Source organism: Ammospiza caudacuta, chromosome 32 (assembly GCF_027887145.1).
Source record: "Ammospiza caudacuta isolate bAmmCau1 chromosome 32, bAmmCau1.pri, whole genome shotgun sequence".
In the NCBI taxonomy this organism is placed as follows: Eukaryota; Metazoa; Chordata; class Aves; order Passeriformes; family Passerellidae; genus Ammospiza; species Ammospiza caudacuta.
Window position 1 is genome coordinate 2,369,930 of NC_080624.1, and position 26,068 is coordinate 2,395,997.

A 26,068-nucleotide genomic window follows, 5' to 3' on the forward strand; every position below is an offset into this window, starting at 1 on the left:
TGGTAGCTCCCAGTAACCCTCAGTCAGGGTCCAATCACACCCACTCTAATCCCAGTATGATTGTAGCCACTCCCAGTATGATCCCAGTCACTGCCAGTCTGATACCAGTGCCCCCAGTGTGATCCCAGTGACTCTCTGTCTCTCCCAGTATATCCCAGTCACCCCCCGCATGCTCCCAGTCTCTCCCACTTTCTACCAGTTGCTTTCAGCACAATTTCAGTTGCTCACAGCCACTCCCAGTCAATCCCAGCATGATTCCAGTCGCTGTCAGTGTGATCCCAGTCTAACCCAGCATGGACCCTGCAGCTCTCACTCTGATTCAAGTTTGATCCCATTTGCCCCCAACAGAGTTCCAGTTGCTCCCAGTTCCTCCCATTATGATGCCAGTTAACCTGAGATTAGTCCCAGTCCCTCCCAACAGGGTCTCAGTCATGCCCAGTTGCCCCAAGCGTGGTCCGAGTTGTCCCCAGCAAGACCCCAGCTGTTCCCAGTGTGGTTCCAGTCGCCCCAGTATGGTTACAGGCATTCCCAGTACATCCCAATTACTCCAGTAAGGTTCTAGTTACCTCAGAATGATCCCAGTCTTTCCCAGTAACTCCCAGTTGCCCCAGTTATAGTCTCAGTCTTCTCAGCATGGTTCCAGAACCTTCCAGCCGATCACAGTTTCTCCCAATATATGCCAATTTTCCTCCCAACATGGGCCCAGTAGCTCCCAGTAACCCCCAGTCAGGTTCCATTCATGCCCAGTATAATCCCAGTATGAGTGTAGCCACTCCCAGTATGATTCCAGTCACCTGCAGTCTAATCCCAGTTGCTCCCAGTCACTCCCAGTCTGATGCCAGTGCCCCCAGTGTGATCCCAGTTGCTCCCAGCATGGACCCAGCTGTTCCCAGTGTGCTTCCATCACTCCCCTATGGTTACAAACACTCCCAGTGTGGTCCCAGTTGAAACCAGTTGCCTCTGCTCTAGTCCCAGTTACTCCCCATATGATCCCTGTCCCTCCCAGCATGGTCCCACTCACTCCCAGTTGCCCCCAATGTGGTCCCAGTTCTCCCCAGCATGGTCCCAGCTGTTCCCAGTGTAATTCCAGTCACACCAGTATGGTTACAGACACTTCCAGTATATCCCAGTTCCCCCAGCATGTCTGTAGTCATTTCCAGACACTGCCAGTGGCCCCAGTAAGGTGTCAGTTCTTCCAGTATGGTCCCCCAGTCATGCCCAGTATATCCCAGTTGCCTCCAGCATGCATCCAGTCCTTCCCAGTTCCTCCAGTTTGCTTGCAGCATCATCCCAGTTTCTCTCAGTTGCTCCCAGTAGCCCAAAATGTGATCCCAGTCACTCACTTTTACCCCAGTATGATCCCAGTAAGCTCCAGTTTGATTCCAGTCACATGCCAGCCCTCCCAGTGTGGTCCCAGTTGCTTCCAATTTCTCCCAGTATGGTCCCAGCTGCCCCCAGCATGGTTCCAGTTGCTTTCTAGATCAACCCAGTCAGTCGCAGTATGATGCCATTTGCTCCCAGCATGCTCCCAGTTGCTCCCAGTCAGGCCCAGTATGGGAGATGATGTGCAGGGTGTATTTTCAGTTGCTCTTAGATCCTCCCAGTATTAGTCCAGTCCTTCCCAGTATGATCAAAAGAAAAGCCCAGTGTGCTCCCAGTCCCTGCCAGTATGAACCAGTTGTGCTCCACATGGTTCCAGTTGCTCTCTTTCACCCTCACTTTTGTTACAGTCCCTCCCAGTATGTCCCAGTGTAGCCCAGTTCCTCTGGCATGTTCCCAGCCACTCCCAGTTGGGTTTTTGAGGGGGTGTTTGGAGAATGAAGCAGTCCAAGGCTGAGCGGAAAAGGCCCCTCGGGGGGGACATCGGGGGGTGCCGGTAACCGTCCTGGCGGGGACGCCCTGGGGAGATCTCCTTGCCCTTGCCTGTGACACGGAGGCAAATCCCATCCTGTCCTTGTCCTTCCTCCCCCAGAGCAGGAGCTGAGCATGGAGAGCAGGGAGGACAAATGCCCGCAGCAGAACCTGGTGGAAGAGGCTGTTTTGAGTGGCTCAACGGCACAGGAAGCAAACGGGGAGGAAAAGCCCTGGAGATGCCACACGAGGAGGGGCTGCAAACGCAGCTGGCGGGGATCTGAGGGGGAAAGAGCCAGCCTAGGCCGGGAAGGCGGCAGGAGATGGAGCCAGAGCTCGGAGCTGTTGCTCCATGAGAAGCTCCATGATGGGAAGAAGCCCCACACGTGTGGGGAATGTGGGAAGAGCTTCAGGTGGAACTCCAACCTGATCCTGCACCAGAGGACCCACACGGGTGAGAAGCCTTACGAGTGTGGGGAATGTGGGAAGAGCTTCAGCGAGAGCTCCAGCCTGGTGAAGCACCAGAGAACCCACAATGGGGAAAAGCCCTATGAGTGTGGGGAGTGTGGGAAGAGCTTCAGGTGGAGCTCTAGCCTGATCCTGCACCAGAGGACCCACACGGGTGAGAAGCCTTACGAGTGTGGGGAATGTGGGAAGAGCTTCAGCGAGAGCTCCAGCCTGGTGAAGCACCAGAGGATCCACACTGGGAAACGGCCCTACAAGTGTGGGGAGTGTGGGAAGAGCTTCAGCTGCAGCTCTTACCTGATCAGGCACCAGATAATCCACACTAGGGAATGGCCCTACAAATGTGGGGAGTGTGGGAAGGGTTTTATTCAGAGCTCCCACCTGATCAGCCACCAGAGGATCCACACTGGGGAACGGCCCTACGAGTGTGGGGAGTGTAGGAAGAGCTTCAGCTGCAGGTCTGACCTGACCAAGCACCAGAAGATCCATACTGGGAAACGGCCCTACGACTGTGGGGGGCGCGGACAGAGTTTCAGGTGGAGGTCTGACCTGATCAGCCACCAGAGGATTCACACTGGGGAGAGGCCCTACGAGTGTGGGGAGTGTGGGAAGGGCTTCAGAGAGAGGTCCAGCCTGACCAAGCACCAGAGGATCCACACTGGGGAGAGGCCCCATGAATGTGGGGAGTGTGGGAAGAGCTTCAGCTGCAGCTCCAGCCTGATCAAGCACCAGAGGATCCACACTGGGGAAAGGCCTTTCAAGTGTTCCATGTGCGGGAAGAGCTTCAGCCAGAGCTCCCACCTGATCACACACCAGATAACCCACACTGGGGAGAGGCCCTACAAATGTTCCAAGTGTGGGATGTGGGAAGGGGTTTCAGTCCAGCTCCCACCTCCTCCGCCACTGTCAGATTCACACAGATGAAAGGCCCTTCCAATGCCCTGAGTGTGGGAAGGGATTCAAGCGCAACTCCACCCTCATCACTCACCAGCACATCTACACTGGGTAGAGGCTCTACGAGTGTGATAAATGCAGGAAGAGGTTTCTGACCAGCTCCAGTCTCGTCCTGCACTATCGGATTCACACAGAGGAGAGGCCCTTCCGCTGCCCTGACTGTGGAAAGGGATTCCAGCGCAACTGCAACCTCGTCAAGCACCGGCGCATCCACACTGGGGAGAGTCCCCATGAGTGTCCCCAGTGTGGGAAGAGCTTCTCCAGCAGCTCTCACTTGACCCAACACCAACGAAGGCACCGGTAAGGGAAGCCCTGTGAGTGCCCCAAGTACGGGAAGAGCTTCGTGCGCTGCTGCACCTCACGGGTAGTGATTGTGTGGGGCTGGCTGTACAGGATGCATTTGCAGCAAATAAAACTCTTAGACTTACTGATTTCTCTCCTGTTCATGATCAGTCCGTTGCAGTTCTGGTTGCAGAGTACCGCCTCCCAGAGTGTCCCCTCACAGTTGCTGCCCTTGGCCTGAGCCTGCCCCTTTCCCCTCACGGTTCCGCTCTTTCTCTGCCCCGTTTCCCCTCACGGTTCCACCCTTTCCCTGCCCCCTTTCCCCTCACGCTTCCAACCCTTTCCCTGCTGCTTTTCCTTCACGGTTCCTGCCCTTTGCCTGTCCCCTTTCCCCTCACGGTTTGGCCTTCCGGAATGGGGCGGAGGAGGAGGGAGGGAGGAAGAGGCCGAGCAGCGGCAGCACAAGAGGAGAGGGAGAATCTCGTGGCCTGGGCGCTCCCTGAAAGTGCCACAGCTGAAGCCATTCATTATAATGAACAATAGTTTCTGAGAAATAAAAGAATTAAAAGACACTTAAAAGTATATCAAGGGAATTGCAGAAGTTAATAAATAACCTAAAATACACTATTAGGAAAAACTTTGATCAGATATCTAGATAAGTTAATAAATAATCTAAAATACACTCACAGAAGAAACTTTGGAATTAGAATATTTGAAGAAGCAGAAGTGGAAGCCAATAAGTTAAAGTGACCTGCCAAGCCGTTAGAATCAAGCCAAGTACAACAGTAACTTCAGCCAAGCCATGGAAAAAACATGCCAAGGATAACAGGAAGATGTCCAAATTAGGAAAAGCTTAAAATTTAACTAAGGAAGACCAAGAATTCCCGGAAGACTCCGCCTATACTCCTGCCTGCCTATGAATATGCATGTAATAAATGATGTAATCCTTGTTTAAAATTGTATAAAAACCTGCTTTTGCTGTACATAACTTAGAAATCCATTTAGTGATTTCTCCAACGCGTTGCCAATAAATACCTCCTGCCTATAGGCCTTAAATCCAGTCTCTGAGCAGCTTATTATCGCCTTTTGGGGCAAAATTCGGCATCATTTTTGGTGACCCAGATGGGACAGAAAAGGGTCCTTCCAAGCCTTGGCTGGGGGGGCCGGGACCTCTTCGGGGCCCCTGACGGAATTCTGTCAGAAGAGATCCCCATCCCCCAGCCAACGCGCACCCGTGGACAAGAACTTTCTGCATCTCCTGCTCCAAATTAAGAGGTATTTATCTTTGCTTATAGGTTTTACAGTAAAGCGCTTTATTGGGAAACGGGGGTCAGACGTGACCGCTCGAAGGGAAGCCGGGGGACGCCCTGGTAAAGAATCCCGGCTGGGTTAGAGGCCCGGTAATAGAAATGCAGGTTAGAGTCCTGCTGGAAGGAATATTTGTTTTTCGTTTATCTTGGTATCTTTGGTTTGTTCTTATTATGTGGGAAACTGTTTTAACATTGTGTTTAATGTTATAATACTGTGAATTAAGGGTCGAGTACTAAGATTGCTCTCTTGAGACCGGGAGAGAGGTCGGTCAGTTTGTGGTATTCTTGTGTCTGTTCTATGTGTCTGTTGCAAAATCTTACAGGAGACGTCTTGTCACTCTCTATGTAATCTTTTAGAAGAGAATAAGTTTGTAACTTTCAGGTTTTTCTTTTCTTTGCTGATTTATGTCCTGGTGATTTATGACCGGAGATAGCTCAGGGATGCCACTTGCTCGGTTTCTCGGCTGTTTAGGCTGTTTAGGTGGCCTGGAAAGGCCCAGGGATGGCCTTGAAGAGCCCGGCGCTTCAAAGGACGAGGAGAGACTTCTGATCTTGTCTCGGTCTTGGTGTTTATTAATTGTTTATCTAAAAGATTTTCTTTCAGCCCGACAGAGGTCTGCACAGCAAGTCAGCCATGGGCACACTCCACAAACCCCCAGGGCGGTCACTTATCTTTATACCCGAAGTTACGTGTACAATATTTATCATTTTTCCCCAATACCTTCTACCCTTATTAACCGGTGCACTTCTAGTAATAACCAATCCCAAAGTGCCACCATCACCACAGAAGATGGAGGCCAAGAAGAAGAAGAAGAAGGACAGGACACGCCCCAATTCCTCCATCTTACTTCTTTAGACCCCCCTGTACCAAAATCCTAAACCCTGTGTTTTACACTTTAATTAACTTATCCCTTCACCATTCACCCAGTGAATTCCTCCCAGTCCTCATACAGGCGTTGTCTCCTGGGTCAGATCAAAGTCCAGCCACCAGACACTTCTGGCAACATTCCAGGACTCCCGAGCCCCCCAAGGGTGGTCTCGGCCTCTCTGCACCTCCATCCTGAGGTGCTGAGATCCCACATAAGTTGATAGACGTACGTCTCAATCCCGGGAAGAAATTTGTCACCCCCTGCAATTGTTATACTGTCTATGGTGCCTTGCGATTGCATGAATCTGGCAAACCGGTATCTCACGGTCTGTAGGCGACCTCTCGTGACCCTACCTGGTAAAACAGTCTGTTCTGATATAGACCATAAGGTAGGAACTATTTCATAAAGGTGTGTGGGTATGTGTGAGAGTGAATGAGACGCAGCATCGCTGCGAAGCGAGAGGGAGTCCCACTCCGCATTTCCTGTTCTTCGCGAGAAGCCAGGTCGGAAACGGACGAAGCGATTGGAAATTGTGTGTATGAAGTGTTAAAATAAATTGGCATACAGTACTTGCGAGAAAGAGGCTGATCCGGTTAAACAGAAAACGCAGACACAGGGAATAGCAATGGGAGGCCAACAGAGTAAGGACGTAAATATGAAAACCCCCTTAGGATGTATCCTAAAGCACTGGAAGGACTTGGGAGGGATTCCGGGGGGAAACATAAGTAAAAAGACACTCCTTAAATATTGTACACAGTGATGGCCGTTGTATAAGTTAGATGACAATGAGAAATGGCCGCCGGAGGGAACAACTAATTATAACACTATTTTACAACTGATGCTTTTCCTCCGCCGACTTAATAAATGGGACGAAGTGATGTATGCTGACATGTTCTTTACCCTAAGAAATAAACAGGAGTGGCAAAAAGAGTGCGGGGTAAATGTAGCACCTCAGGACCCCCTAGTACTAGCCCTGGAAAAAGATAAGAAAGGTCAAAGCCTAAAGAACGTTGCTGTGATGCATGTAGCATTGGGCAACAATGTCTTAAGTTAACAAAAAGGGATAGTGGAAAGGAGAGCGAAATAAGCCTGTGGGAATACCATCCATTCGCTTCAGGACGGGAAGGGCCTCTTCCCAGGCCAAAAGAGGAACAAGGGGATCCTAGCCCATTTAAGGAACTGGAACGATGGTGGAAATCTAAGTTTGGGCACAGCCCTCAGAAGCTAGACAACGGTTGGGAGGAGGGTAGCCCATTAAAATCGGGGATTGACAAGAAGGAAAGCAGCCCGCAGGGACCAGATAGTCCACAGGGGTCGGGGAGCTACAGGGATGCTGACAGCCCACCCAGACTAGAAGTTGAGAGGAAAGAAGGCAGTCCACATGGAGCAGAGAGCCAAGGGGAGACACGCAGCCTGCCCAAACTAAGTCCATGTGGGGATAGTAGCACACCTAGGAATGGAAGTTTAAGGAAATCAGGTACCTGTAGAATGGAAACAAGCACACCGAGGACTGGAGACAAAAGTAACTCACTGGGAGGTGACGTCTCTAAGTTGAAATATAGTGAGAAGAATGACAATGAGACATGCGAAAGGGAGGCAGAGAACAACTCACAGAAGCTGAATATAGTAATTCAGATAGAGGATAAGAGAGATGGAAGGGGAACAGAAGATGAGGAGGACAGTAGCCCGGAACAGGATAGGCGCCTGCAGATGCGGGAAGAAAGGCGACAGATGCAGAGCGAGAGGCAGTTGGACTGTGTAAACCATGCTAGGGGAGTAGTAGGAAAAGAGTTAACAGAAATAGAAGGTGAAGATGAAGAACAGGGAAAGGGAAAGAGAAAAGAGAAGAGAAAGAATAGGGAAGACATTGAGGCACAGGAAGAAGATCCCGGGGAGGGGATCAGTCACTTGTATTATACCAGATCTGTGGCACGGAGGGAAGCAAAGCAAAGAGAGGAAGGGAACCAACCATACGATAGCTCCTCTCCGACAACTTATGCCAATGGTAGGGGAAAGGACTAGGGTAAAGGTGCCGTTCTCCACGAGTGATCTGAACAATTGGAGGGATGAGGCAAGGAACTTCAGGAGGAATCCAGAGGGAGTAGCGAAGAGGTTTGAATTAATGGCAAAGAATTTAGATATTGATTGGGAAGATATAGAGGTGATGCTGTCAGAATTGACAGATACAGAAAGGGAACTCGGATTGGAAACAGGAAAACAACATGCTCAAGTATTATCAGGGAGGCTAGAAGATAATTTCCCCAGCAGTAAACCAGAATGGGACCCGGGCAACGAAGAGCACTATCGGTGGCTGGTGCAGTATAGAAAACTGATAGCAATGGGCTTGCGTAATGCGATCCCTAAGGCTATCAATTGGTCGATGCTATATGACATCAGGCAGGGAAAGGATGAGACCCCATCAGAGTTTTTGGATAGACTTAGGGCAGCCATGAGACAATACACACCCCTGGACCCAGCAACGGAAGAAGGGAAACAACACCTGTTAGGATTAATGATGGGACATAGTAATCCAGACATCAGGAAGAAATTACAAAAGCTTGAACATCCAGCAAATAAAAACCTGGAGGCGTTGCTGAATGAGGCATGGAAGGTATATAATAATAGAGAAATAGAGGAAAAGGAAAAGGAAGATAAGAGGCTAGCTCGAATAGTGGCTGTAGCAGTAGCAGCTCAAAATACAAACCATTTGGGACCTCATACCAGGGGTAGGGATAGAGGCTACCCAGTGAGAGGGGGAGGGAGGTTCCAACCCCACCCAGCTAGAATAGGGCCAAACCAGTGTGCCTATTGCTTCCAAACGGGACACTGGAAACGTGAGTGCCCTCAATCAAGAGAAAGATCAATGGACACTACTACTATCGCACATCAGGACAGTGAATGAGGAGGACCAGTGGGCCGTACCCTAGCAGACCCACTGGTTAAAATGGAGCTAGGGGAAGGTAAAAAGGAATTGGATTTTTTGATTGATACAGGAGCAACATTTTCGGTTTTAAATCAAGAATTGGTACCTAAGAGTGATGAATTTGTACAAGTTGTGGGAGCAACAGGCCAACCAGAAAAAGCTTACTTTTTGAAACCTATCAAATACAAAATTGGGAAACAAATGGGAATTCACCAGTTTCTGTATTTGCCAAATTCACCAAAGCCTCTACTAGGAAGAGACTTACTGGAGAACTTGGGAGCCATAATAAAATTCAACAAAGACAAATTGGAATTTCAAGTAAGTGAAGAGCAACTGATTACAGCCCTAAGCCTAACAATCAGCTGTATAGAACCGAAGCCTAAAAGTCACAATATTGAGCGAATCCTGAGTGAAACATATGCATTAGTATGGGCTACCGATATACCTGGGAAATCAAAACAAGCAACACCTATCATTATTGAACTTATACCTGGAGTGAGGCCAGTAGTTAGGAAACAATACCCACTGAGGTTAGAAGATAGAAAGGGAATTGAGCCCATAATCAAAAGGTTTTTAGAATTAGGGTTATTAATAGAATGTGAATCAGATTTTAACACCCCAATTCTGCCAGTAAAGAAACCTAATGGAGCATATAGATTAGTCCAAGACCTGAGGGCAGTAAATGAGATAACCAAGACGCTACATCCGGTAGTTGCTAACCCTAACACACTCTTAACTAAATTAAAAGATAATTTGACGTGGTTCACAGTGTTAGACTTAAAAGATGCATTCTTCTGCCTTCCTTTAGCTCCGGAGAGCCAAAAGATCTTTGCGTTTGAATGGGAATCTGTAGATAGGGGAAGAAAAACCCAATTCACCTGGACGGTGTTGCCACAAGGATACAAAAACAGCCCTACAATTTTTGGGAATCAATTAGCTAAAGAATTAGAACAGTGGGAAAAGCTGCTGGGAGATGGTACTCTTTTGCAATACGTAGACGACCTCCTAATAGCAACAGAAACAGAAGAAGAATGCATTGAATGGACTATTTCCCTGTTAAACTTTCTGGGTTTAAGTGGATATCGAGTTTCTCAACAGAAAGCACAGCTGGTACAAGAAGGAGTGGTGTATCTGGGATATGAAGTTTCCAGAGGACAGTGATCCCTGGGAGCAGCCAGGAAAGAAGCCATCTGCCAAATGCCTAAACCAGAGACGGTGAGAGATTTGCGCGCCTTCCTGGGGATGACCGGTTGGTGTCGGCTATGGATCTATCAATACGGAATACTCGCCAAACCACTCTATGACTTACTGAAGGAAAGTAAGGGTGTTCTAGTTTGGACTCCCAAGGCAAAGGGAGCCTATAAGAGACTGAAACAGGAACTCATGAGAGCACCAGCCTTGGGTCTTCCAGACGTGACAAAATCATTCTGGCTGTTTTCTCATGAGCGACAAGGAATGGCCCTAGGAGTCCTAGCACAACAGTTAGGACCGCATAAAAGGGCTGTGGCCTACTTCTCCAAACAGTTGGATGAAGTGAGTAAAGGATGGCCTGGCTGTCTGAGAGCAGTGGCCGCAGTGATAATCAACATTGAAGAGGCCAGAAAGCTCACGCTGGGCCAGAAAATGACTGTGTTAGTGGCTCACACTGTGTCTGCTGTGTTAGAGCAGAAAGGGAATCACTGGCTATCACCTTCCAGATTCCTAAAGTATCAAGCTATCTTGGCTGAGTCAGATGATGTTACTATTCAGGTAACTAACGTTGTGAACGCAGCTTCATTCCTAGAAGGGAAGACCTCAGCAGAACCCATTGAGCACGATTGCCTGGAAACGATCGAAGCCGTTTACTCCAGTCACCCAGATCTCAAAGAAGAGCCATTCGAAGATGCAGCCGACTGGTTCTCGGATGGTAGCAGCTTCGTAAAACAAGGAATAAGAATGGCTGGTTATGCAGTAACTACCACAGAAAAGGTAATCGAGTCAAACCCTTTGCCTGCAGGGACCTCAGCCCAGAAGGCAGAATTGATAGCTCTGACTCGAGCCCTGGAATTGGCAGAGAACATGTGAATAAATATTTGGACAGACTCTAAGTATGCCTTCTCTGTTGTGCACGCTCATGGAGCCATCTGGAAAGAAAGAGGACTATTAACTACTCAAGGGAAAACAGTCAAACATGCAGAGGAAATTCTACGATTGCTAGAAGCAGTCCAACTCCCAGCACAAGTGGCCATAATGCATTGTAAAGGACACCTAAAAGGTAACACTACTCCAGAAGTTGGGAATAGAAAGGCAGATGCAGAAGCTAAATTAGCTGCTGCAAGGACCGGAAAGGTAAATATAACAGCTCTAATACCAGGAGAGCTGGATGTAAACCTCCAACCAAATTATCAGGAATCAGATCATAGATGGATTCAAAGGAATAAAGGTAAACTGTTAGACAGTGGATGGGGACAATTAGAGACAGGACAGTTGGTAATACCAGGGAACCTAATGTGGCAGATTGTAAAGACGGAGCATGAAAAGGCCCATTGGGGTCTAGATCCGCTTTACCAACATTTGCAAGCCAGGATAGCAGGACCGAAATTATTTACTACTGTAAAGCACGTTACATCCCAGTGCGAGCGGTGTCTGAAAAATAACCCGAATACGGGAACCAAGGTACACCAAGGAGCCATAAATCGAGGTAAATTCCCAGGTGAAGTATGGCAAATTGATTTTTCTGAACTCCCAAGAAAAGGGGGGTTTTGGTATTTGTTGGTATTAACTGATACATTTTCTGGGTGGCCTGAAGCATTCCCTTGTAGGACAAATAAGGAAAGAGAAGTGACTAAAGTACTGTTGAATGAAATTATTCCACGGTTTGGGGTACCGAAAAGCATTTCTTCGGATAGGGGTACACATTTCTGTGCAAAAGTGGTGAGAGCAATAAGCAAAGCATTACAAATCAAATGGCAATTACACACGCCTTACCGTCCACAGGCCAGTGGGCAAGTGGAAAAGATGAATCATCTCATCAAACAGCAAATTGCCAAAATATGCCAGGAGACTAATTTGCAGTGGTATCAAGCTTTGCCTATTGCTCTGCTTAGGCTGAGAGTCAAACCAAGATCAAAAGAAAAGTTAAGCCCATTTGAAATTTTGTATGGTAGACCTTATGCTATGCAAGTTGTAAATGGGGACGCTATAGACCAAATCGGTAATCAGTACATTTATGATTATGTAATTACGGTGGGGAAACAGTTCGATAAGAATGCTACTGTGGTGATAGGGCACCAACCTAAACAACCTGATTGCAAATTGCATCCATTTAATCCCGGTGATTGGGTGTATGTTAAGAATCTTTTACGAAAACCCCTACAAGAGAAGTAGGAGGGACCTTTCCAAGTGCTGCTGACTACCTTCACCGCGGTTCGGATCAAGGAGCGACCTAAAGAATGTCCTGACCGAAGTAGAACAAGTAGGCCAGCATCATTGGTGGGATATCTTTATAGGATACTCCCCAACAGCTACACAGGTCTTTAACTACCTGGTGCACCCAATGCTAATAATAATTGTAGTTCTGTTACTATTAACTATCACAAATATTTGTATGTGGTGGAGACTAAGAATCATAATGAAAAGGACCCAAATGATTTGGGCTATGGTACGAGCATATCAGCGCCCTATAGGATTAGAATTTGACGAAAGAATTCTTAAGTTATAAGAAAAGGGGGGAATGAAGCCATTCATTATAATGAACAATAGTTTCTGAGAAATAAAAGAATTAGAAGACACTTAAAAGTATATCAAGGGAATCGCAGAAGTTAATAAATAACCTAAAATACACTATTAGGAAAAACTTTGATCAGATATCTAGATAAGTTAATAAATAATCTAAAATACACTCACAGAAGAAACTTTGGAATTAGAATATTTGAAGAAGCAGAAGTGGAAGCCAATAAGTTAAAGTGACCTGCCAAGCCGTTAGAATCAAGCCAAGTACAACAGTAACTTCAGCCAAGCCATGGAAAAAACATGCCAAGGATAACAGGAAGATGTCCAAATTAGGAAAAGCTTAAAATTTAACTAAGGAAGACCAAGAATTCCCGGAAGACTCCGCCTATACTCCTGCCTGCCTATGAATATGCATGTAATAAATGATGTAATCCTTGTTTAAAATTGTATAAAAACCTGCTTTTGCTGTACATAACTTAGAAATCCATTTAGTGATTTCTCCAACGCGTTGCCAATAAATACCTCCTGCCTATAGGCCTTAAATCCAGTCTCTGGGCAGCTTATTGCCTTTTGGGGCAAAATTCGGCATCACAGCCCCGGGAGCATTGCCCCCCATTTTGCAGGTGCCCGGGCAGGGGGAGCGCGGCCCAAATATCCCAGGGGGGGTTCCTGGGTTTGGGGTTTTTTCGGGGGGAGGTTTGCAGCTGTCAGGGCTCCACAGCCAAGCCCTGTCCCCAGATGCCCCTCAGGGGGACATGGGAGGTCCCAGTGTCAGCAGTGCCTGCTCCCAGTATGAGCCCAGTTGGTCCCTCCATGTGCTTCCAGTTTCGTCGGCACTCCCAGTATGAGCCTGGTCATTCCCAATATGGGCCTGTGCACTCCCAGTATAATCCTGGTCACTTCCCCTGCCTCCCTGCAGGATCCCAGTGACTCCCAGACGAGGTCAGTCCCTCCCAGTCCTTCCCTATGATGATGCAAATTTCTCACAGCATGGTCCCAGTTGCTCCAAGTTCCTCCCACTTTCACTCAGTGTGTTCCCAGTTCTCCCAGTTGGCCCTAGCATAGTCCCAGGCACTCCCAGTATGATCCCAGTCTCTCCTAGCAGGTTCCCAGTCACTCCCACTTGCCCCCAGTGTGTTCCCAGTTCCCCCAGCACATTCCCAGTCTGCTCCCAGTCCCACACCCAAATGGTCTGAGAGCCTCGCACTATATCCCAGTTGCCCTGAACATTCTGGCCGTCATTGCCAGGCACTCCCAGTCACATCAGTGTGGTTCACTTGCCCCTAGTTATGTCCCAGGTGCTCCCAGTTGCTCCCCAGTTGACTCCCAGCAGGGCCTGGTAGTTCCAGTAACCCCCAGTCAGGGTCCAATCACACCCACTCTAATCCCAGTATGATTGTAACCACTCCTGATATGATCCCAGTCACTTGCAGTCTAATCCCAGTTGCTGCCAGACACTCCCGGTACAATTCCAGTCCCTCCAGTGTGATCCCAGTTGCTCCCTGTCAATGCCAGCATGATTCCAGTCACTCTGAGAGTGATCCCAGTGGCTCCCAGCATGGGCCCAGCTGTTCCCAGTGTGCTTCCATCACTCCATTATGGTTACAGACACTCCCAGTATGGTCCCAGTTGAACACAGTTGCCCCTGCTCTAGTCCCAGTCACTCCCCATATGATCTCAGTTCCTCTCAGCATGGTCCCACTCACTCCCAGTTTCTCCCAGCATAGTCCCAGTTCTCCCCAGCATGGCCCCCGTTGTTCCCAATGTGATAACTGTTACCCCAGTATGGTGACAGACAATACCAGTATATTCCAGTTGTCCCCAGCATGTCTGTAGTCATTTCCAGACACTGCCAGTGGCCCCAGTAAGGTGTCAGTTATCCCAGTATGATCCTCCAGTCACGCCCAGTTGCCTGCAGCAGGCATCAAGTCCTTCCCAGTTCCTCCAGTTTGCTTGCAGCATCATCCCAGTTTCACTCAGTTGCTCCCAGTAGCCCAAAGTGTGATCCCAGTCGCTCCCTTTAAACCCAAATATTATCCCAGTAAGCTCCAGTTTGATCCCAGTCACATGCCAGCCCTCTCAGCGAGGTCCCAGTATAATCCCAATTGCTTCCAATTTCTCCCAGTATGGTCGCATCTGCCTCCAGCATGGTTCCAGTTGCTTCCTAGATCAACCCAGTCAGTCCCAGTATGATGCCACTTGCTCCCAGCGCGCTCCCAGTTGCTCCCAGTAGGGCTCAGTATGGGGGACGATGTGCAGGGTGTGTTCCCAGTCACTCTCAGATACTCCCAGTTTTAGTCCAGTCCCTCCCAGTACGATCAAAAGATGAGCCCAGTGTGCTCCCAGTCTCTACCAGAATAAACCAGTTGTGCTCCACATGGTTCCAGTTGCTCTCTTTCACCCTCACTTTTGTTCCAGTCACTCCCAGTATGTCTCAGTGTAGCCCAGTTCCCCCCAGCATCTTTCCAGTTCCTTCCAGTATGATCCCCTTTGCTCACAAGCACTCCCAGTCATCCTCAGTGTAGAGGCACTCACTGCCAGTATGATCCCTGTAACCTCCAGCATGATCCCAGTTCATCCCAGTATAAGCCCAGTTGTTTCCAATCACCTCCAGCGTGCACCCAGACACGCCCAGTTCCTGCCAGTTGCTCACAGCTGCTCCCAGTCACCCTCAGTATAATCCCAGTCACTCCCAGTTTATCTCCTTTCCTCCTAACATAGTCTCAATTGCTCTCCGCAGGCTCCTGCTCACTCCCAGTATGATCCCAGTATGATCCCAGTATAATATCAACACAAACCCAGTACAGTCCCAGCATGATACCAGTGTGATGTCAGTACAAAGCCAGTACAGTCCCAGTCACTCCCAGTACGATCCCAGTGCAGCCCAGTCCATGGCAGTGCTGCCACTGCTGGGATCCCCCAGCCCTGTGTGCGTTCCCCCCTGGCGGATGTGCCGAGAGGAGCCCCAAGGGCTGGCAGTGGCCAGGCAGGGTCCCCAGCAAGGCCCAGTTTGGATGTGAAGCCCCCAGTTTGCCTCTCCTTTGGCCCGGGCCGGGTTCCCCCCGCCCGCAGCGGTTGGGAGCAGCTGAGAGCCCCGCGCTGCCCATCCCCACCTCTCCCGGCTCCATCCCCACTCCTGCCACGGGCTGCGAGGGTTGCGGAACGGGGCACCGAGGGTGTGGCTGCTGCTGGGGGTAGGAGGAGGAGGGAGGGAAAGGCAGGGATGAAGGGAGAGGAGGAGCAGGGGTTAGGGGGGAGGAGGAGGAGGAGGGGAGATGGAAAGGGCGGAATGGAAGAGGAGAAGGAGGTGGAGATAAGACAGAGGAGGAGGAGGAGGGGGAATGGAAGAGGAGGAGCGGGAGGAGAAAGAGGAGGGAGGGAGGCGGGGTTAGGGGGAAGTAGGAGAGGAAGGAGGGATGGAGGAGGAGAAGGAGGTGGTGATAAGACAGAGGAGGAGCGGGAGGAAGAGGAGGGACAAAGGCGGATCAAGGCTGAGCTGACGGAGCTGCGCTCGAGCCCTGCCTGAATTCGCAGCCCCCCCCCATGGGATCATCGCCCCCCGCATCGCGCAGGTGAGCGGGGAGGGGGATCGCGGCCCGGATATCCCGGGGGGGTTGGTCGGTGTGGTTTTTGGGGGGATGTTTGGAGAATGAAGAAGTCCAAGGCTGAGCGGAATAGGCCCCTCGGGGGGACATCGGGGGGTGCCGGTGGCGGCTGCCGGCAGAGGCAGCCTGGAGGAGCAGAGCCCTGTGTTCCCCAGGAGCCCAAAGTGGGGAGCGCAGAGAGGGGAAAGCGCCGCCATTGGCGGGAGCCTCAAGAGCCTGGAGAGGGGCAGGGGGGACTCCTTGGAGCCGCTGCAGCCCAGAGCAGAGAATGAGGGGAGAAGGGAGCCCGGGAGCCCAAACACCCCCGTGTAAGGGACGATCCCAAGTTTCCCTCATTTGCCTCTCGACCCTCACAAGGACAGAGACCCAGACCCTGAAATCCCTGACTGCAGTCCTGGCCTGGCTGAGGTACATGCCTGCCAAGTGATTGTTTGCAGCTGTGCTTGCTGTGCCCAGGCTGCACTGCTTGGGGCAGGGCCTGGCAATGAGCAGCTTGCTCTCTTCGCTTACAGCTGATTCACGATTCCCGCTCACCACAACAGCCCATCAATTTACCTCGTCTGGGCCAGATGCCACTGGCTTTAACTTTGTTGATCCCCCACGGAAGATCCTCATCTGTCTCACGAGTGCTGACAAGGACAGGGATTGAAGCCCACTCCCAATGACTGAGACCCTTAAAATTCTATCCCGGGGGCGCTGGGCTGATTGGAGTGGTATGTCTGCTAAGTGCTACCTGCAGGTGTGTTCGCTGGACCAAGACTGGTTTCCCATGGCAACCAGTCCTGAAACAATTGGCCCTGCTCACTGCTGGGGCTGGTTTGTCCTGTTTGGAACTGGACTGTCTGGACTGTTGCCTTCTGATATAAGGCAAGGCGACCTGGTTCCGAGGAACAGCACGGCGACCCGCTCTCCAGGGTCGCTCAGGCCAGAGAAGCACGCAGACACCAATGTGGTGGACAGTCAAAGGCGTTTATTATCTCTTCTCGTGGGGTTTTATAGTCTAAGGGGGTGTCTCTACGTCAGAGGGGTCTGCTTTACCTTCTATGGTTAGTAAGGAGTGGAAAGTTACCAGGAGTGGGGTGGAAAGTTACTGGCACTACTGTTAGGGGGGCTACATTCCCAGTTACATTCCTAGAGAGATCCCTTATCTTAAGGGATTAGGGGGAAAAGGGAGTCCTGCCTGTCCGTTACATGGCGTGATCTTCCGACCGCCTGTCCCTATCTACCACACTGGACTTGTTCCCAACTTTTTCTCCCCTGTCCTGTACCTGTTCCCTTGACTATAAAAGACCCCTGAGTTAAGCAAAGACTTTGAGATTCTTCCCAACGTGACCAGACAGATCTATTGGCCAGACCATGAGGATTTCGTCTGTCCATTGGTAACTATTTCCCCCACTCTTTCTCTCTCTCTCTCTCCTTTACTTCCTTTCTAATAATTTTATCACATTTGCTGTGGGCACTCAATAAAAGGTGCATTTGTTCTGGATGATACTGAAAGTCCCCCTGCTCTGTATCTTTTGCACTCTGAGATGGGTAAAAGGAACCATCACAAGCCCTGCTTGTACCAGTGGATCGTGACAGCCTGGCATCCCGAAATGGGGAGAGCGAAGAGGGGGGAGCTTTTGGCGCTGCTGGGACTGGCAGCAGCCTGGGCAGGGTGGGCACCAAGGGGAAGGCGGACATCTAATACAAGCATGACCGCAGTAGCTGGGACAGGGGGGAACCCCCTAACAACAAAGGGGAGGGACCAGGGATGGCAAACTCCTGGGAGGCTTTTTCAGGGCTGAATCTTGGTGTTTGGGAGGTTTTTCTGGTGCCCAGGTGGCTAGAATTGTAGAGATGGACTTGGGCAGAGGAATCTTCAAACTCAACATGCTCATCCCTTGTTTTCCCCAAACCAGGATTTCCCATTGCCGACCCCAAGGAAGCTTTGAGGAAGAGGAAGATGCCCCAGGACACTGAGGCAGGTGAGGAGGAAGTCAGTGCCCCTTTCCCCTCTGTGCTGCTCCATCTCCCAGCCCAGCATGGCCCCGGCTGCAGCACAGCCCTGGGGGGATCTCCTTGCCCTTGCCTGTGGCACAGAGGCAAATCCCATCCTGTCCTTGTCCTTCCTCCCCCAGAGCAGGAGCTGAGCATGGAGAGCAGGGAGGACAAATGCCCGCGGCAGAACCTGGTGGCAGAGGCCGTTTTGAGCAGCTCCACGGCACAGGAAGCAAATGGGGAGGAAAAGCCCTGGAGATGCCAAATGAGATGGGGCTGCAAACGCAGCTGGCGGGGATCTGAGGGGGAAAGAGCCAGCCTGGGCCAGGAAGGCGGCCAGAGATGGAGCCAGAGCTTGGAGCTGTTGCTCCATGAGCAGCTCCATGATGGGGAGAAGCCCCACACATGCGTGGAGTGTGGGAAGAGCTTCAGGTGGAACTCTGAGCTGAACAGGCACCAGAGGACCCACACTGGGGAGAGGCCCTACGAGTGTGGGGAATGTGGGAAGAGTTTCAGCCGGAGGTCTCACCTGATCGTTCACCAGAGGATCCACACGGGGGAGAGACCCTACAAATGCAAGGAGTGTGGGAAGAGTTTCAGCCATAACTCCAGCCTAACCAACCACCTCATGATCCACACTGGGGAATGGCACTATGAGTGTGGGGTGTGTGTGGACAGAGCTTCAGCCTGAGGTGCAACCTGATCAAGCACCTAAAGATCCACACTAGGGAGAGGCCCTATGAGTGTTCTGCGTGTGGGAAGAGGTTTCAGACCAGCTCAAATCTCCTCCGGCACTATCAGACTCACACAGAAGAGAGGCCCTTCCAATGCCCCAAGTGTGGGAGGGGATTCCAGCGCAACTCCCAGCTCAACAGACACCAGCACATCCACACTGGGGAGAGGCCCTACGAGTGTGATAAATGCAGGAAGAGGTTTCAGACCAGCTCCAATCTCTTCCTGCACTATCGGATTCTCTCAGAGGAGAAGCCCTTCCAATGCCCTGATTGCGGGAAGGGATTCAAGCACAACTCCACCCTCGTCACCCACTGGCGCATCCACACTGGGGAGAGGCCCTACGAGTGTCCCCAGTGTGGGAAGAGCTTCTCACAGAGCTCTAACTTGACCCAACATCAATGGAGGCACCACTCAGGGAAGCCTTGCAAGTGCCCCCAGTGTGGGAAGAACTTTGTGTGCTGCTCCGGCTCCATCTCCCACTGGAGGAGGCACTTTGGGCACAGCCCTGGTCACTCACATTCCCTGTGATCCATCTTGGGAACACACCGGGCTGCTTCTACTTGTGGTTTGGCTTAAATTTTCTTCTGCTTCATCTTCATCTCTTCAAAACCACCAAAACAGGGTTAAATGAAATAAATTGATCAAATATGTCTAAAGTCCCAAAATTTCAGAGTTTTTTAAAGGGGAATTGATGGTTTGGGGACAATATTCTGGAGGATTTGTGTGTTCTGGGGGGATTTTGCACAGTATTCTCCATCTCTTTGCACTCCAAAAGCCAGGAGTGTCACCTCAAAACAACTGAATCCCACTGAAAAGAACTGAATTTTAATTCATACAGTCCCAATCCCACTTCAAAATGCCTTGTTGGCACCTCAAAAAAACTCAATCCCACAGCAGACTCACTTGATTTCACAGCTGCCAGGGTGAGATGGGGTTGGAAGGAGATTGGGAGAAGTGGGATCCCAATTTGGAGCGGTGGGATGGGGATTGTGTGGGGCTGGGTGTGTTGGATGTATCTGATAGGAAATAAACCTTTCAGGGTTACTGATTTCTGTCCCGTTCATTTTCAGTCACTTGCAGTTCTGTTTGCAAAGTGCCACCTTCTCAGCTGATTGTGTTTGTGTCCCCTGTTCTCTCCTGGCTCTCTTTGCCTGCTCTGTTTCTCTCTCAGTGCCTCCCTTGAGCCAGGGCAGCTGCCACCAAAGACCCTGCCCTGATTTAGTTCCCAGTGCAGGAGCTACAACAGCCATGGGTGAAGTTCTGAAGACTGGCAGTGAAATGTCACTGTAGGATCTTGCTCCACTTGGCTTTTGGCCCCTTCTTAAGAGCTTTGCCTTCAAGGGCAGGAACATTTTTCCTGGCTGGGAACTGGAATTCCAGACCCTTGGGGTGTGTGCCGTGCAGGACCAAACAGACTGGGATCATATAGATCAGGACCATGCAGACTGGGATCATATGGAGTGGGACTGCACAGACTGGGACCATATGGATCAGGACCATGCAGACTGAGATCATGTGGACTGGGATCCCACAGACTGGGTGTGCATGGACTGGGACCATGTGGATCAGGACCATACAGACTGGGATCATACAAATTGGGATCATATGGACTGGGATGGCTGCACTGGACAATGCAAATCGAGGCAGTCCCAGTCTGCCCAGGGCTTCCTCCCAGTCGCTCCCAGTCCCACCCGAGGGCGCAGCCAAAGCTTTGGAGCGAATGTGAATGTGGATGTCCTGGAGTGATCCAGGTACAGGTCCTTGTGCCAGTCTTGGAGCAATCCGGAGTGGTCCTGTTCCTGGTGCTGACCTTGGTCTCAGTCTCGGTCCCAGAGCACCCCCAGTACCGGTCTCAGTACACCCACTCAATGCCATGTTCCGCAGCCTAGGTGTTGATAAGGCCATTCTTGAAAGGCGTCCTGTTATCTGACTCAGTTCTCTCAGGAGTTCCATGTCTCCAAAGGACTTGCTTTTCAAGGCCCAGGATGGTGTTCCAGGCAGTGCTGTGATGCACTGAGTAGGTCTCCATCCATCCACCATGGTCAGCACATAGCGCTTGCTGTGGCATGTCTGGGGCAGTGGGATAGAGTCAATCTGCCAGGCCTCCCCATACTCGTACTTGGACCACCGCCCACCGTACCACAGGGGCTTCACTCACTTGGCCTGCTTGATGGCAGCACACATCTCAGTCATGGATAACCTGAGCAATACTGTCCATGGTTAGATCCACCCCTCAGTCTTGTGCCCACTTATAGGTGGCATCTCTGCCCTGATGGCCTGAGGCATCATGGGCCCATTTGAGCTAGGAATAACTCTCCCTTGTGTTCCCAATGTAGGTCTATCTTGGACACCCCTATCTTTGCAGCCTGATCTACCTGCTCGTTGTTTCGGTGTTCCTCATTAGCTCTACTCTTGGGGACATGGGCACCTTCATGGCGGACCTTCACAGGCAGTTTCCCTACCCTGGTAACGTCTTTCCACTCATCAGCAGCCCAGACTGGGTTTCCTCTATGCTGCCAGTTGGCCTCTTTCCACTTCTCTAGCCATCCCCACAGAGCACTGGCTACCATCCAAGAATCAGTGTAGAGGTAGAGCTTTGGCCATTTCTCTTTCAGCAATGTCCAGGGCCAGCTGAACAGCTTTGAGTTCAGCAAAGTTGGCTTGATCCACCTTCTCCTTCAGTGGCCTCTGCCACCTGTCATGTGGGGCTCCATAGGGCTGCTTTCCCCTTCCGGTTCATTCCCACAATGAGGCACGAACCATCAGTAAAGAGAGCGTATCGTGTATCTTCTGCTGGCAGTTGGTTGTATGGTGGAGCTTCTTCAGCCCGTGTCACTTCTTGTTCCCTTTCATCAGAGAGACCAAAGTTTTCACCTTCTGGCCAGTTTGTAATTATTTCTAGAATCCCAGGCCCATTTGGGTTTCCAATATGGGCGTGCTGGGTGACAACAGCAATCCATTTGCTCCATGTAGCACTGGTGGCATGGTGCGTAGAGGGAGCTTTTACTTTGAACATCCACCCCAGCACCGGTAGTCGGGGTGCCAGGAGGAGTTGTGCTTCAGTGCCTATTACCTCTGAGGCAGCCTGGACTCCTTCATAGGCAGCCAAGATTTCCTTCTCTGTTGGAGTGTAGTTGGCTTTGGACCCTCTGTATCTTTGATTCCAAAATCCCAGTGGTCGGCCTCGAGTCTCCCCAGGCACCTTCTGCCAAAGGATCCAGAACAAGCCATGGTTCCCAGCTTCAGAGTAGAGCACGTTCTTCACCTCTGGTATTGTCCTGACTGGGCCAAGGGCTACTGCATGAGCAATCTCCTGCTTGATCTGGGCAAAGGCTTGTTGCTGCTCAGGGCCCCACTGGAAAGTGTTCTTCTTGCGGTTTACCAGGTAGAGAGGGCTCACGATCTGACTGTACTCAGGAATGTGCATTCTCTAAAAGCCTATGGCGCCTAGGAAAGCTTGTGTCTCCTTCTTATTGGTGGGTGGAGACGTTGCTGTGATCTTCTTAAAGACATTATAGGAATCTGACACCGTCCATCTTGCCACTTCACTCCTAGGAACTGAATCTCACGACCTGGTCCCTTTACTTTATTCTTTTTAGTGGCGAAACCAGCTCCCAGGAGGATTTGGATGATTTTCTTTCCTTTCTCAAACACTTCCGCAGCTGTGTTCCCTCACACAATCATGTCATGCATGTACTGCAGATGTTCTGGAGCCTCACCCCTTTCTAGTGCAGTCTGGATCAGTCCATGGCAGATGGTGGGGCTGTGCTTCCACCCCTGGGGCAGTCGGTTCCAGGTGTACTGCACTCCCCTCCAGGTGAAAGCAAACTGAGGCCTGCATTCTGCTGCCAGAGGAATGGAGAAAAATGCATTGGCAATGTCTATAGTGGCAAAGCACTTCGCTGCCTTGGACCCAAGCTCATACTGGAGCTCTAATATGTCTGGCACAGCAGGACTCAGTGGTGGAGTCACTTCATTCAATGCACGATAGTCCACAGTCAATCTCCATTCTCCTTCAGATTTTCACACAGGCCAGATTGGGCTGTTGAAGGTGAGTGGGTCTTGCTGTCCACCCCTTGGCTCTCCAGCTCTCGGATCATCTTATGGACAGGGATCACAGCATCTCGAGTGGTCCTATACTGTCGTTGATGCACTGTGGAAGTGGCAATTGGCACCTCTTGCTCTTCTCCCTTCAGAAGTCCTACTGCAGATGGATTCTCAGACAGCCCAGGCAAGGTGTTCAATTGTTGGATGCCCTCTGTCAATACAGCTGCTATCCCAAATGGCCACCTGAGTCCTTTTAGGTCTTTGAAATACCCGCTTCGAAGGTAGTCTATGCCCAAAATACATGGAGCCTCTGGGCCAGTCACGATAGGATGTTTCTGCCACTCATTTCCAGTCAGGCTCGCCTCAGCTTCCACCAAAGTGAAATCCTGGGATCCCCCTGTCACACCAGCAATAGAAACAGACTCTGTCCCCACATGTCTCGATGGGATTAATGTACATTGAGCACCCATATCAACCAAAGCTTTGTACTCTTGTGGTTCCGATGCGCCAGGCCAACGAATCCACACAGCCCAGAAAACACGATTTTCCCTGGCCTCTACCTGGCTAGAGGCAGGGCCCCTCTAAGCCTGGTTATCCTTCTTTCCCTGGGCATATGTCTTGGATGTTCCTTCAAGGGGATCGGACATGTCATCATCATCATCATCATCATCATACCTGGCAGTAGTTCGGCTACGGGCTGCTTTCCTTTTGGTAGAACTCCCTCTCTGAGCCCTGTCTTCCTTCAATTCACACACCCATTGTGCCAGAGCAGCAGTAGATTTTCCATCCCATCTCCTCATGTTTTCTCCACAATCACACAGGTAGAACCACAGCTCAGCTCATGGGGTGTATCTTCTCTCGCCATCTGGGGAATGTCTGCCTTGGATACCAGAACCTCTGATCTGTACTGCTGAGATTTGGAGAAGGTCTTCTTTAATCTCCTCTCTGAGCTTCTTATGATTCTCCTCTATCTTGTCCTCGAATTTCTGCAGATGTGTTCCTGCCGCTGCAATTCTGGCATGTGTTGGGCCATGTACAGCATCTGTGTATGCTCGGAGCTTCCTTGCCATGTCAAGCACAGTCTCATTCCTCTCATCCCTCTTCATTATGGCTAAGGCAGAAGGATATTTGTGTGGCCCAAGTCGCACAAGTTTTTGCCACATCACAGATGTGCATGGTACCAATCTGGGTTCCTAGTTGCTACATGATCTGAGAAGATAATCTCTGCCACTGCCATTTCTCTCAGGCATTGGATCCCTTGCTCTATGGTCCTCCATTGTGTTTGTTGTATATAAAGATCATCTGCACACAGGTATCTTTTGCAACACTTTCCAAGACCCGTGCCCAGAGGCTGTGTGGATTAGCCCCCCTCATCATTCCTTGGTCAATGACAGGATCCTGTGACAGGGATCCCAAATGCCTGGCTTCAGTGCCATCCTAAATTGTAGCCTCGCCTGCAGCATCCCAGAGACGGACTAACCAACTAATTACGGATTCATCAGGTCGTCGAGTGTAATCCTTCCGTAGGCCATGAAGGTCCTTCAGGGAAAAGGACTCAATATTTGCTTCTGATCTTGTACCTGATGCTTTGACTCCTGATTTTATGTCAGCAGGCATTGAGGTTCCTTCTCCTGCATCATCATCATCATCCACTGGTTGATTAGTCTTGTCCGTGCATTTCCCACTTCTAATACTGGTAGCAACAGCCATGGGTTTAGCTGCTGGCTTAGGCTCACTGTCTGGTCTGCCTGCTGGCTTCGAGCCTGGGGTGTTGGCTGCTGCCTGAGTGATGGGGATAGCTGATTTATCTCCCTGCCCCCCTGCCTCTGTCTGCTGCCCTAGAGTATCTAGCAGTGTGCAATAAGCATATGCCAGGGCCCAGCTCACTGAAATGATCTTTTTCTCCTTAGGCTCATCCTGGTACTTCTCTTTCAGATATTTCCCCACCTCAGCTGGGTTCTGAATTTGTTCATGGGGAAAGTCCCAGACTATAAAGTCAGAGAATTCCTTCAGGATTTGGCCCCATATCCTCCCATTTCCCACACCACTCAGGATTTTCCACGCCTGGGTCTATTCCTGGATCAGGGGTCTCATCAGCCCCTCTAGAAATCTCAGCCCTCATTCTAGAGAAGCTGCAGGCTGTATAGAGGGAGGTTACCAGATTAAATACCAGAAAGATGATCTCTTTAACATTCCGGGGAAACTGAACATTCTTCAGTAGTGATGCAACCGATTCATAGGAGAAGAAGGAAAGCAAAGGCTAAAAAGCCTCATCCCTTGCTCCTCCTCTAACAAACTGGGTGCATAACCATATCCACGAACCATTCATACCTGGAGCAGACCTCAGCATGTTTATAAGCTTCTTGCAAATCATTGCCACCAAGCCTGGAAGGATAGCTATTCTGGTCACTGCCCCTCTGATGTAAAAACTACATATTAGGGACAATACTAAAGCTATTTCTGGATAAGAAAATAAACCTAGGGACCATAGAGGTATTAAGATCTCAGAATCCCTAGGGACCAGAAATGCATGCAAGCCCTCAACCCAATAGACATTATGAATTCAGAAAGCATGGCTATTAACTCCTTTATATGAACACAGAGTAATGGCAACCAAAATGCACTCAAAACAGGGTTTTTTCAATTCTCTCTTGAGCCCCACGTTGGGCACCAAATTTTGTCCTGTTTTCGGGCAAATTTGGGAGAGAATCTCCAAAGGGGCCCCTCCAGTAAGCAAACCCACACAGCCCCTCCCCCCAACCGGTTTGGGAAGAATTCCTCAGAGAGAAGTGGAAAGAACCTGTTTATTTAACAAGCACAGCACCCCCCCAGCACACAAAATGAACAATACCAGACGACACCACTCTGGAAAAAGATGGCAAATTCAGAAATTCTCTATTGGGGGTGGTTGCTCTGTTATTAGTCCCTCCGGCGCTGGGACAGCTGCTGCAGGCCACAAGGTGCAAACTCTCGGTGTTCCCAGGTCCCAGTCTGGAGCAGGTTCAAGGTGGTAAAGAAAAGGAGAGAAGAAACAGTCCAGGAAAAATTTGAACTGTTTAGCTAAACTAACTAATGAGCAGAAGCAAAAAGCAAGCAGAAGCGAAGCAGAAGCAAGAGCAAGAGAAAGCGAAAAGCAAAAAAGCAAAAGTAGCCCTCTGTGTCCCGCCAGGCTGATAAGAAAAACCCAAACAAAACTTTCACCATTCAGCGCCAGTCTTAAAGGCACAGAACATAATATCCAACATAAACAGAACACATGAATGGGGATGCAAGCATCATAACGTCACCCTAGGACATCATCCCACAAAAGACCATCCCTGTACCCCCGTCCTAGTG

General features: G+C 50.2%; 1 protein-coding gene and 1 pseudogene across 1 annotated transcript in view; one reads left to right on the plus strand and one right to left on the minus strand.

The window, feature by feature from the left end:
* The window catches only part of LOC131569959 (zinc finger protein 883-like), an 89,993-nt gene that overhangs the window by 6,363 nt on the left and 57,562 nt on the right, over positions 1-26,068 (minus strand). The gene's annotated exons all lie outside the window — the stretch shown is intronic.
* Positions 1,987-21,320, plus strand: LOC131570112 (zinc finger protein 271-like; annotated as a pseudogene).